The sequence below is a fragment of the Coregonus lavaretus genome, assembly GCF_964263955.1.
Source record: "Coregonus lavaretus genome assembly, chromosome: 10".
NCBI lineage: Eukaryota > Metazoa > Chordata > Actinopteri > Salmoniformes > Salmonidae > Coregonus > Coregonus lavaretus.
In genome coordinates, this window is record NC_139997.1 from 40661170 (window position 1) to 40674997 (window position 13828).

Sequence of the window (13828 nt, forward strand, 5' to 3'; positions counted from 1 at the left end):
CAGGCTTCGTCGTTCGTCGTCACTGGCTTACTAGCCACTGCCGCCCCAATTATCATAATTACATTTGTCTTGTCTTGTCAATCACACACACCTGGTTCTTACCCCCTCATTAGTCCGTGTATAAGTGTTCCCTCTGCCCCCTTTATCAACGCCAAGGTGTCCCAATGTCCCATGCATGATCAATTCCATTATGCATAAAGTGGATTTCTCCTTCATTCAGCACTTGAGTAAGATGAGATAAATTAAAGGTGAAAATGACTAATTTTAGTTGGGACTGATGAGGGACAATATCACTGATGAGGTCAAAACTGTTTTATTCTCATTACCTGGGTGACACATCAGTGTCTTGCTTTAAACCTCTTCGGCACTTGTATTGTTTCATATATGCTCTACAAAATATTCTACGTACAATTTATGAAGGACAACTTTCATGTACAAATCTTGGCTGCAATACAAACTTTTCTCTACACTCTAAAAAGAAAAGGTTCCTGGAGTATCCTTTAGGGGTTCTTCAAATTGAAACTGTGGGGAAACCCCTACAAGCTCTTTGAAGAACCCTTTAAAGGGGTTATTCAAAGAACCCCTTTTAATGGATCCCCAAATAACCTTTTGAAGAACCTTTTGGGGTTAATTTTTGAACTACCCCCCCCTTCCCTATTATTATTATTAATAATAATAATAATAATAATAATAATAATACGCATAACAATAACACAATATTTTAGTTCTCAGTGTTTATTATGATTTTATGGCAAAACAGAATTTAAAAAATCAAAATATGAGGTAAACTCCCAGCAGAGCCCCAAGTCTAATATCCTCTGGCGTGTTGATGTTAATGTGTTAATGTTCTCCGTATCCATAGCCAGAATGATTTTGCAGTGCATGGTGATCTTACAGGTTTCCTGTAATATTCATCAGAGGTGTACAGAGGGTGAAATCTGTGAATCCCCAAAATAGTAATTATACAGATGATTAACAAAACATGCACATGACAGAATTCAAACCTTGGATTTTGTGGTGAATGTGAATGAAAAAAACGGTTTTGATAACGGTTTTCATTCACATACCTTGTGGAGATCTTTACATTTTTCAGTTAAGTGCCTGCACCTGCTGTCCTTTCAAATTCAAATCCAAATCTTTCAGTTGGGCAGTTAGGTTCCTGCAAGAACCCCCACCAACAAATGAGGTTCCTCGATGAACCCCACCTCCTATGGGGTTCTTGGAAGAACCTTTTGGGGGCAATTTTCAGTGCCAAGAACCCTAAGGTTCTTCGAAGAACTTTGGGCACCGTGGCCATGGCAGTGAGCAGCCAGGTGATGCCCAGGTAGCAGCAGGTGTTCCTGGTGCTGAACAGGCAGTTGTAGTGCAGGCTGTGGCAAATGTAGCAGTAGCAGTTGATGGCAATGGCTGTGATGTTGAAAATGGAGCCAATGACACTTAGGCCCATGATGAAGCCGCAGAGCTGGCAGTGCACGTCCCCAACGGTCCAGTCATTGTGGAAGATGGCCAGGAGAGCCAGGGGGTAGGGGTACACTGCCACCACCATGTCTGCCACCGACAGACTCACCACAAAGATGTCCCTACAAAAGACAATACAATAATTTTAGTGGTCAAACTTACTGAATACAAACATGCTTCCATATTAAATACACTATATATAAAAACGTATGTGGACACCCCTTCAAATTAGTGGATTTGGCTATTTCAGCCACACCCGTTGCTGAGGAGGTGTACAAAATTGAGCACACCGCCATGCAATCTCCATAGACAAACATTGGCAGTAGAATTGCCTTACTGAAGAGTTCAGTGACTTTCAACGTGGCACCGTCATAGGATGCTACCTTTCCAACAAGTCAGTTCGTCAAATTTCTGCCCTCCTAGAGCTGCTCCGGTCAACTGTAAGTGCTGTTACAGTGAAGTGGAAATGTCTAGGAGCAACAACGGCTCAGCCGCGAAGTGGTAGGCCACGGTTGCAACCCTCACCACCGAGTTCTAAACTGCCTCTGGAAGCAACTTCAGCACAAGAACTGTTCGTCGGGAGCATCATTAAATAGGTTTCCATAGCCGAGCAGCCACACACAAGCCTAAGATCAGCATGTGCAATACCAAGCGTCAGCTGAAGTGGTGTAAAGCTCGCTGCCATTGGACTCTGGCGCAGTGGAAACACGTTCTCTTGAGTGATAAATCACGCTTCACCATCTGGCAGTCCGACTGACAAATCTGGGTTTGGTCGATGGCAGGAGAATGCTACCTGCCCCAAATCATAGTGCCAACAGTAAAGTTTGGTGGAGAAGGAATAATGGTCTGGGGTTGTTTTTCATGGTTCGGGCTAGGCCCCTTAGTTCCAGTGAACGCTACAGCATACAATGACATTCTAGACAATTCTGTGCTTCCAACTTTGTGGCAACAGTTTGGGGAAAGCCCTTTCCTCCATACAGAAATGGTTTGTCGAGATCAGTGTGGAAAACTTGCCTGGCCTGCACAGAGCCCTTACCGCAACCCAATCGAACACCTTTGGCATGAATTGGAACGCCGACTGCAAGCCAGGCCTAATCATCCAACATCAATGCCCGACCTCACTAATGCTCTTGTGGCTGAATGGAAGCAAGTCCCCACAGCAATGTTCCAACATCTAGTGGAAAGCCTTCCCAGAAGAGTGGAGGGTGTTATAGCAGCAAAGGGGGGACCAACTACATATTAATGCCCATGATTTTGGAATGAGATGTTCGATGAGCAGGTGTCCACATACTTTTGGTAATGTAGTGTATGTCTGAGTGTTTCAGTGCATACTGATCTCACGACCAGACAGTTACTGCATAATATTCAGAGACACACTGTCCAGAGTATGTGAGCGGAGTTGACGCTCATCACTCATGGAGCTTCTCACCTCCATGTCCTTTCCTCTCCGCTAAAAACCGCTCCACACTCACAGGGGGGGAAAAAACTACTGCTCCAAATTCGCTCCATTCATTAAAATCACAATTGAACCAACACCCAACTATTTTTGTGACTACCTGGACCTACCATTTGGTTTTGAAGTATTGAAACCAAACCATATGATTTGAATGAAAAGTATTTTAATAAACATGAAAAGGTGAATGTAAGAAGCGCTCATCATTTCAAATAGGCTACATGTCATATTTTAAACAGCATATAAACACTCTAAATAGGTCAGGAGCCAGACAGGGAGCCTAAGAAGGAACAGAAATGAATTATTTAGGTTATATTATTTCAAATATTTCAAGGCTATAGCTTACAAAGAAATACATTGTGAAGCATTTGCGAGTGCGACACACTAGGCTGTTAGGGAGTCAGGGACAGTAAGCGCTCAGCATTTAATTTCATTTCATTTCAGTCATTTAGCAGACGCTCTTATCCAGAGCGACTTACAGTTGCGCATATAGGCTGTGACTTACTTAGAAATAAATACAAAATAAATGAAAAATGCCTTTGAATAATTTGTTTTGAAACACCAGTTTGGCCAGAGTCTGTGGCTTCAGGCTCATGCGATGGTACCTTGAGAGAGAATATCCACTCCACGCTTGCAGAGCCACTGGGGATATTAAACACCCTTTTGGTCACTCTTGCCAGGCTGAGCAGGGATTCAGAGTTTTTTTTTTTTTTCGATAGGTAGGCCCAAAGGTTTTTAGGTAAAATAACCCAATCAAAACAGAAAGCTCCTTGAAAGTTGGAATATGCCAAGCCTATTGGGCCAAAATCAAGTATGGCCTATTGTATAGATAATAGAACAAAAATGAAGGAAACTTTTAAGAGATCTGATTTTGGGTTATAAATACGTTGCTACAATGACACACTTAATTAGCTACCCACCTCATTCCTTACTTTTAGCATATGCATGTAGTAAGTACACCATCAGGCTTTCCGGATATGTGTCTTTTCAGATTCAACAATTATTATTTCATTGTGAACACTACATCACCGCACTCCTCTTGCTCTTGATCTTTGTAAGTCACCTTGATTTTGCACCTGTGTGTTTTATCAGTTTCTTTATAACAAATATTTAGCGAACTCCATGACAGTAGCTAAAGCAAGCGGCTATAGCAGCACACAAGTAGACTACAAATGCATGAAGGGCTGGGCATGCCCTGAGCTCATGAAGTGAGCGCTACTGGAGAGAAATTGGAGCGGGCAAGAAGGCGGAAGCTCCAGCCTTTGGGAATCTCGCTCCATGCTCAGCTGCTCGCTCCGCTCACATACTCTGCACTTGTCTGGATTCACGAGACTAGGTGCAGGGACGGCTTGTTCAATAGGGCGATATGGGCGACGCACTGCCAAACGGGAAAAGGAAGGGATTTTTTTTCTAATCAATTATATCACGGCAACAGCAGTTATCAGTGTTCACGTCTGATCTGCCAGCCACTAAATGTCAAATCAGGCTAAAGTCGTGCTTCAAATGGCCCCGCCCGTTTTTTGGGCGATTTCAGTCAGGTTGAAAATCGCCCAGAAGTCTCTCATAGCCTGTCATGTAAAATCTATTTTTTTCACATTTCAAAGCTTTCAATACATTCTCTATGGGTGTCTGTGGGCATGCAGTTACGCGCTTTCGTCATACGTGACGTAACGTTGAACGTAACTAAGACAATGGCGGCTAGCAGCGTCTATGTTGCGACCTGCAGTGTGGCGTTATTTTATGTTTTTAATTTGTAGACTTAGTTTACAAACATTCTGCAAACATTCTGCTTTGGACTGATCTTCGGTTTTGGACTGATCTTGTTGATCGTGTACATACCCGCTACGAACGGACTAAATAATGAAAACGCTGCTGGCAGCGGAATCCCAATACAGCTGGGAGACTTGGCTGGATGACAGAGTCCCGGACAGAGAGGTGGAGCCGGCCGGCTTCACCCTGGTCAGAGCGGACCGCGATCCTGGTAAGAGAGCGACTCTGTACCCCGACATTGAACTGCTTTCTGTGTCATTGAACCTTACTATTGTTGATAAAACAAGTTTACTGGAGAACGGAGACAAAGTAGAGACTTTTGGACAAGGTGGATAATTGTATAATATAAGGCAGTTTATTCAGAGGTAAAGATATCTGGAATCGCGTGCACGGACCCGTTCGTCAAACTCGTAGGGAGTTTATCAGAAGAGACCCTAAACATTGTGTGCTGACATTTTATACAATAAAATGAAGTAGGTTGAATCTAGTAGTTCTGATCTTCTGATTGGTCCTGATGAGTTGGGCGAGGTCACCTCCAGGCTAGTGTCACTGTTGCATTGGCTCTGAGTCGGGTTCTCTGTTTTCAGATGTTCAGCCTAAGAGAAGAGGATTTGTGTGTGTGTGTGTGTGTTTGTTATCAGTGTGTGTGTGTGTGTGTGTGTGTGTTTGTTATCAGTGATGATGTGTGTGTGTGTGTGTGTGTGTGTTTATCAGTGATGATGTGTGTGTGTGTGTGTGTGTGTGGGGGGGGGTGTGTGTGTGTGTGTCCTCAGGGCAAGAACTCGTGAGTTGGAAGAACTGAGAGACCTATGGCGTGGGTGTTATCCTTAGCCACCTGCTGACAAGGCTGACAAGATAGGACTCTTGTTCATTGTATTGAATACAAAGGCCCAAAAACAAAATGGGTCATGCACAATATTTTAGTCAGACCAAGCTATAACATTATATATTTACTACGACAGTACATTCAACCAAAAGCTAATATAACAAAGGCATCAGAGATTATTTATAATCTGTCACAGAAACTGGAATCCATCTCCCCAGATCAGTCAATAAATGCTTCTGGTATTGACTTATATGCTGCCCCTGTCTTCATGTTGTTGCTGGACATATCTTTTTTTAAATGTGTGTAGGTCACCTAAATCATCAGAAAAATTGCCCCTCCTGAGAATTTTTTCAGGAGCCGCCACTGACTAGGTGCATACTGATAGTAGTATTTGTTCAGGTAAACATGAGCCGCAAATCTGTGACGTAAATTTACAAGTGTCTGAGAAGCATCAGCAAAATCATTTTCTGCTGTGGACTCAATATGTCGCCGTTTGATTTATGGTGCTTGATTCCTCCTGACAGGAGTAGAGTCTGTGTACAGCATCTCTCTCCCTTCGATGACCAATACCCAGCCAGAGAAACACACACATCTCAATTATGGAATTGTCTGGACTCTAAGGAGGAAATTATTATCCTAAAGTTAAACCAAAGGCAAAATCCTGGTATTTATTCACATGAAGTGAGAAAAATTGGCTTGTGCGTTCATTATGAATGATTTCACATGCAAAAATGCACCTTATCCTCTTAAGGCCCAAGCTGTTTTTTTACATGCATTTTTTATTTCTCTTTGCTATTTGGGCTTATTGGAACCTAATTAGAATAAAAACTGTCACGTGGGTGCAGTGGTGGAATCAAACGCAGGACACCGAAGGATAGTCCAACAGACTTTAGTAATCTCCAAACAAGGAAATAAGACTACTCTTGCCCGAAGGCGAAATACGCACGAAGGCGAACAAACAAAAGTGCACAAAACAGGTGCGTAATACTCCAACGCAGTGGAGGGAAGCTCAACCGAGCGAAATTACAAAATGAAGCCCTACACACGACAGACCAAAATCAATAACACACAACACTAGACAAACACAACGAGAAACTTATAGGACACTAATTACGCTAAACGAGAACAGGTGTGACAACAAACAGACAAAAGCAAACGAACATGAAACATACAACGGTGGCAGCTAGTATTCCGGAGACAACGAACGCCGAAGCCTGCCCGAACAAGGGAGAGAGGCAGCCTCGGCCGAAACCGTGACAGTACCCCCCCCCTTGACGCGCGGCTCCAGACGTGCGCCGACTCCGGCCTCGGGGACGACCCGGAGGACGCGGAGCAGGGTGCGTCGGGTGCCCACGATGGAATTCCGTCAGGAGAGACGGGTCCAAAATGTCTCTCCTCGGCACCCAGCACCGCTCCTCCGGACCGTACCCCTCCCACTCCACTAGATACTGGAGACCCCCCATCCGACGTCTCGAATCCAAGATGGACCTCACAGTGTTCGCCGGTGCCCCCTCGATGTCCAATGGGGGCGGAGGAGTCTCCCTGATCTCACCTTCTTGGAGTGGGCCAGCTACCACCGGCCTGAGAAGGGACACATGGAACGAGGGGTTAATACTTTTATATTCAACAGGCAGTTGTAATTTGTAACACACCTCGTTCAACCTTCCCAGGACTTTAAATGGCCCTACAAACCGCCGACCCAGTTTCCGACAGGGCAGGCAGAGGGGCAGGTTTCTGGTAGAGAGCCAGACTCGATCACCAGGTGCGTACACCAGTCCCTCACTGTGGTGGAGATCGGCGCTCGCCTTATGACGTCGGAGGGCCCGCTGCAGGTGGACGTGTGCAGAGTTCCATGTCTCCTCCGAGCGCTGCGCCCACTCATCCACCGCAGGAGCCTCGATCTGGCTCTGCTGCCAAGGTGCCAGAACCGGCTGGTACCCTAACACACATTGGAAAGGGGTTAGATTAGTGGAGGAATGGCGTAGGGAATTCTGGGCCATTTCGGCCCAGGGAACGTACCTTGCCCACTCCTCCGGCCGGTCCTGGCAGTATGTTCTAAGAAACCTACCCACATCCTGGTTCACACGTTCCACCTGCCCATTACTCTCCGGGTGGTAACCCGAGGTGAGGCTCACCGAGACCCCCAACCGCTCCATAAAAGCTCTCCAGACTCTGGAGGTAAATTGGGGACCTCGATCAGACACAATATCCTCGGGTACCCCGTAGTGCCGGAACACATGGGTGAATAGGGCTTCGGCAGTTTGCAGGGCGGTAGGAAGGCCCGGCATGGGGAGCAAACGACAGGCCTTAGAAAACCGGTCCACAACGACCAGTATAGTGGTATTCCCCTGTGAAGGAGGAAGGTCAGTAAGGAAATCCACCGAGAGGTGGGACCATGGTCATTGTGGAACGGGCAGGGGTAGTAACTTACCCCTAGGCAGATGTCTAGGCGCCTTACACTGGGCGCACACCGAGCAGGAGGAAACATAAACCCTCACATCCCTTGCCAACGTGGGCCACCAGTACTTGGCACTAAGACCCGGGTGTCCAGAGGAGGGTGACGTGTGAGCCCAATAGATCAATCGATCCCGAACCTCGAGCGGAACATACTTCCGACCCTCCGGGCATTGTGGTGGACTAGGGTCGGTGCGTAACGCCCGCTCGAGCTCAGCATCGACCTCCCACACTACCGGTGCCACCAGACACGACTCCGGCAGTATGGGAGTGGGCTCCACGGACCTCTCCTCCGTGTCATACCGCCGAGACAGCACATCTGCCTTACCGTTCTGTGACCCAGGGATGTACGTGATCTTAAATGTAAACCGGGTCAAAAACATATTCCATCTAGCCTGCCGAGGGTTTAGCCTCCTCGCTGCCCGGATGTACTCCAGGTTACGGTGGTCCGTCAAAATTAGGAAAGGGTGTTGAGCCCCCTCAAGCCAGTGCCTCCACACCTTCAGGGCCTGTACCACGGCTAACAGCTCCCTGTCCCCTACGTCATAATTTCGCTCCGCCGGACTGAGCTTCTTAGAATAGAAGGCACAGGGGCGGAGTTTAGGTGGCGCGCCTGACCGTTGTGAAAGCACGGCTCCAATACCGGCCTCAGACGCGTCCACCTCTACCTGAAATGGTAAAGAGGGATCCGGATGCGCCAGCACTGGAGCCGAGGTAAACAGGTCCTTCAGCCTACCAAACGCCCTGTCCGCCTTTGCAGACCACTGCAGACGCACCGGGCCCCCCTTCAAGAGAGACGTGATGGGAGCTGCCACCTGTCCAAAACCCCGGATAAACCTCCGGTAGTAATTCGCAAACCCCCAAAACTGCTGCACCTCCTTCACAGTGGTTGGTGTTTGCCAATTACGCACGGCTGACACCCGGTCTACCTCCCATCTTCACCCCTGACGCAGACAACTGATACCCCAAAAAGGAGACCGACTCCTGGAAAAACAGACACTTCTCTGCCTTAACATACAGGTCGTGCTCCACCAGCCTCCGCAACACTCTGCGCACCAGGGCCACATGCTCGACACGGGTAGGCGAGTACACGAGAATGTCATCTATGTACACCACGACCCCCTGCCCCTGCATGTCCCTGAAGATCTCATCCACGAATGATTGGAAAACTGACGGAGCGTTCATCAACCCGTATGGCATGACAAGATACTCGTAATGGCCCGAGGTGGTACTAAAGGCTGTCTTCCATTCATCGCCCTCCCTGATGCGCACCAAGTTGTACGCGCTCCTGAGATCTAATTTAGTGAAGAAACGCGCCCCATGCAAGGACTCAGTCATGGTCGCAATCAGCGGGAGTGGATAACTGTACTTCACCGTGATCTGATTGAGACCACGGTAATCGATGCACGGGCGCAAACCACCATCCTTCTTCTTCACAAAAAAGAAACTCGAGGACGCAGGGGAAGTGGAAGGCCGTATGTATCCTTGTCTCAGAGATTCGTCTATGTAAGTCTCCATAGCTTTCTTCTCCTCCTGAGACAGAGGATACACATGGCTCCGTGGTAGCGCAGCTCCTGCCTGGAGGTCTATCGCACAATCTCCCTGCCTATGGGGCGGCAACTGCGTCGCCCTCGACTTACTAAACGCAATAGCCAAATCCCCATACTCAGGGGGAACGTGCAATGCGGGCACCTGGTTTGGACTCTCCACCGAGGTAGCCCCTACGGAAACGCCTAAACATCTACCCACACACTGGGCAGACCACTCCATCAGAGCCCTCTCCTGCCACGAAATAGATGGGTTATGGGTACTCAACCAGGGCATGCCCAGCACCACCGGATACGCAGGAGAATCAATCAGAAATAGCTGAATCATCTCCTGATGACCCCCCTGCGCACACATCCTAAGTGGCGCAGTGACCTCCCTGATCAAGCCCGCACCCAACGGACGGCTATCTAGGGCATGAACGGGGAAAGGGACATCAACAGGAAGAAGGGGAATCCCTAAAGCTAAACAAAACTTCTTATCAATAAAATTCCCAGCCGCGCCTGAATCTACCAGCGCCTTATGCTGGGAATGAGGTGCTACCTGTGGAAAACTTACAGGTATACAGAAATGTGCAACAGAGAGCTCTGGGTGAGTGGGGCGCCTACTCACCTGGAAGGAATCCCCAGTGCGGGACCTGTCGTCCTCTCCCCTAGGAGGCCATCCCCAGCACCTAGCCGCGGTGTGTCCTCCCCGACCACAGTTGGTGCAGGGGATGGACCCCCTAGTAAGCCGACCCCTCCTCTCTCTAGTGCCAGCGCCCCCGAGCTCCATGGGGCACGGCTTGGAGGCGCTGGAGGGTGAAATGGACGGACCCCCCTCGGGACGTCCGCGGGTAGCTAGCAGGTTATCCAGCCTGATGGACATGTCGACCAACTGGTCGAACGTGAGGCTGGTGTCCCTACAGGCCAGCTCCCGACGGACGTCCTCTCGTAGACTACATCTGTAGTGATCGACGAGAGCCCGATCATTCCACCCTGCATCTGCCGCTAGAGTACGGAATTCGAGGGCGAACTCCTGAGCACTCCTCCTCCCCTGCCGGAGGAAGACCAGACGCTCCCCCGCCGCTTTCCCCTCCGGGGGATGGTCAAACACCGCCCTGAAGCGGCGGGAGAACTCGTCGTAGGTTATGGTGTCCGCGTCGATCCTCCTCCACTCCGCGTTGGCCCATTCCAACGCCTTCCCGGACAGACAGGAGATCAAGGCGGACACGCTCTCATGTCCCGAGGGCGCCGGGTGCACGGTGGCCAGGTACAGCTCCACCTGGAGAAGGAAACCCTGGCACCCGGCCGCGGTCCCATCGTAAGCCCTCGGGAGCGAGAGTCGGACTCCTCGGGGTTCTGGTGCAGGAACAGGCTGACTGGCCGATGGTGCTGGCAGGGAGGGTGGCGGTGGAGGCGTCCCCCAGCCTCGGATGGTGGTGATCACCTCCTGCAGTGCGGTCCCCATCTGCAGGATCTGGTCACCTTGTTCCCGGACCCTGTCCTCCAGCGTCGCCTGGGCTGCTGCGGCTCCTGCTGATTCCATTCTAGGTGTGTTATTCTGTCACGCGTGCTGTAGGTGGGTGTAGTGGTGGAATCAAACGCAGGACACCGAAGGATAGTCCAACAGACTTTAGTAATCTCCAAACAAGGAAATAAGACTACTCTTGCCCGAAGGCGAAATACGCACAAAGGCGAACAAACAAAAGCGCACAAAACAGGTGCGTAATACTCCAACGCAGTGGAGGGAAGCTCAACCGAGCGAAATTACAAAATGAAGCCCTACACACGACAGACCAAAATCAATAACACACAACACTAGACAAACACAACGAGAAACTTATAGGACACTAATTACGCTAAACGAGAACAGGAGTGACAACAAACAGACAAAAGCAAACGAACATGAAACATACAACGGTGGCAGCTAGTATTCCGGAGACAACGAACGCCGAAGCCTGCCCGAACAAGGGAGAGAGGCAGCCTCGGCCGAAACCGTGACAAAAACTAAGTATCATCTTTTGATATGATGTACTTTTACAGAAAAATGATGTCCACATATGTGGATTCATGGTCCGAATTTCCATAAAACACAATAAAGTCACCTTTGTGTAATAGAATGAAAAACTCTTCATTTCTGCCTTGAACACAGCAGTTTTTTTCCTGACTGTTTTTTAATGTATTAATAACACATACACATATTTTTTGAACATGTTTTGACTATCGGAGAGTAAAAATAATATGGAAACATTGCATTTTTGCCCATTTTGGACAGTTAAAAATAGTGTTTGGAACATTTGATATGCTGCAAAATAGTTGCAGGATGACATTGTATGTCTGTAACAAAATATAAAACATTCAAAGCATTTTAAATAGTCACTCTTGCATTAGGCTACTAATGTGTTTTGAACATCATAGTGAAAAAAAGAAAAAATAGTAGGTGAGTAGCTCATGTGACATTTTGCATTGGTAATGTAAAAAAGGGAACATGTTAAAGGCTGCGATAACTGAGCACTGAAGGACCAGGCCTGCTTTCAGAGGCCCAGAGGTCACCTGATTGATTGACCTTCACGGAGTCTGAGAACATGGAGGAACCAAGGAACATGTACACACCTTGAGAATCACTGCCATCACTTATGTGTGAAAGGCTGAGTAACAGTTGCGCTCGGTTTGCAAGCACAAGAACACTTTGCAGGTCATACAACGCACTCGGGTTCTAATTCTTCTAATTTAAGTATGTATGTATGTATTTAGTGATTTAATTGTTATTTATTTCATTGGGACCATGTACAGATTTTTAGCTGCATCAGAGCTAGCTTTTTTCCCATTTTACGTGTGTGCATGTTTACAAGCATATTAGCTGTTTCGAGGAGCCTCAGTCCATAAGTACACTTACGTGTACTTCATGTTTAGCGACCTACAAAGTTGCTAGTTTTACACTTTTTTTTTCAAATTTGCATGTCATGACAAATATACAAGGCTTTTATAAATATCTAAATCAGAATAAGCCATGAAATATGACAGAACTTCTTACCTGGTCGACGTTTGTGTATGGAGCTACCACTTGAATCTTCCCTTGTGTTCGCCGCCATTTTGAATTTTGACCGTAGTGTGTTATAAACTTCTGACACCACCAGATGGCAGTGTAAGTACCCCCATACGTGTCCGTAATAATAATAATAATAATATGCCATTTAGCAGACGCTTTTATCCAAAGCGACTTACAGTCATGCGTGCATACATTTTTGTGTATGGGTGGTCCCGGGGATCGAACCCACTACCTTGGCGTTACAAGCGCCGTGCTCTACCAGCTGAGCTACAGAGGACCACGAATTCAGCAGTGAACACAATTGTGGACATAAGAGCTAAAAAGTGCTGTCCACGTATGTGACCACTAAGCCCTAGGAGGTTAAATATCTATATATATATATATATATATATATTTATTTTTACTGAGTGGTCTAGGTTCTGTACAGAGGTTCAGTAGCTTGTTCATAGAATAATAAACATATGGATTACTACAGCCTTGAAAGCCATGAGCTCTCATAATGTCTATATACAGTTGAAGTCGGAAGTTTACAAACACTTAGGTTGGAGTCATTAAAACTCGTTTTTCAACCACTCCACAAATTTCTTGTTAACAAACTATAGTTTTGGCAAGTCGTTTAGGACATCTACTTTGTGCATGACACAAGTAATTTTTCCAACAATTGTTTACAGACAGATTATTTCACTTATAATTCACTGTATCACAATTCCAGTGGGTCAGAAATGTACATACACTAAGTTGACTGTGCCTTTAAACAGCTTGGAAAATTCCAGAAAATTATGTCATGGCTTTAGAAGCTTCTGATAGGCTAATTGACATAATTTGAGTCAATTGGAGGTGTACCTGTGGATGTATTTCAAGGCCTACCTTCAAACTCAGTGCCTCTTTGCTTGACATCATGGGAAAATCTAAAGAAATCAGCCAAGACCTCCGAATTTTTTTTATAGACCTCCACAAGTCTGGTTCATCCTTGGGAGCAACTTTCAAACGCCTGAAGGTACCACGTTCATCTGTACAAACAATAGTACGCAAGTATAAACACCATGTGACCACGCAGCCGTCATACCGCTCAGGAAGGAGACACGTTCTGTCTCCTAGAGATTAACATACTTTGGTGCGAAAAGTGCAAATCAGTCACATAACAACAGCAAAGGACCTTGTGACGATGCTGGAGGAAACAGGTACAAAAGCATCTATATCCACAGTAAAACAAGTCCTATATCGACATAACCTGAAAGGCCGCTCAGCAAGGAAGAAGCCACTGCTCCAAAACCGGCATAAAAAAGCCAGAC

At 47.1% G+C, this 13828-nt stretch overlaps 1 long non-coding RNA gene across 1 annotated transcript; it reads right to left on the minus strand.

The window, feature by feature from the left end:
• Window positions 1-733: 733 nt before the first annotated feature.
• On the minus strand, window positions 734-12651 carry LOC311136614. The gene is made up of 3 exons (XR_014613883.1): window positions 12522-12651; window positions 1068-1580; window positions 734-938 (listed from the first exon to the last, which is right to left on the minus strand). It is a non-coding gene; the product is annotated as an uncharacterized lncRNA (long non-coding RNA).
• Between the last annotated feature and the right edge of the window lie 1177 nt (window positions 12652-13828).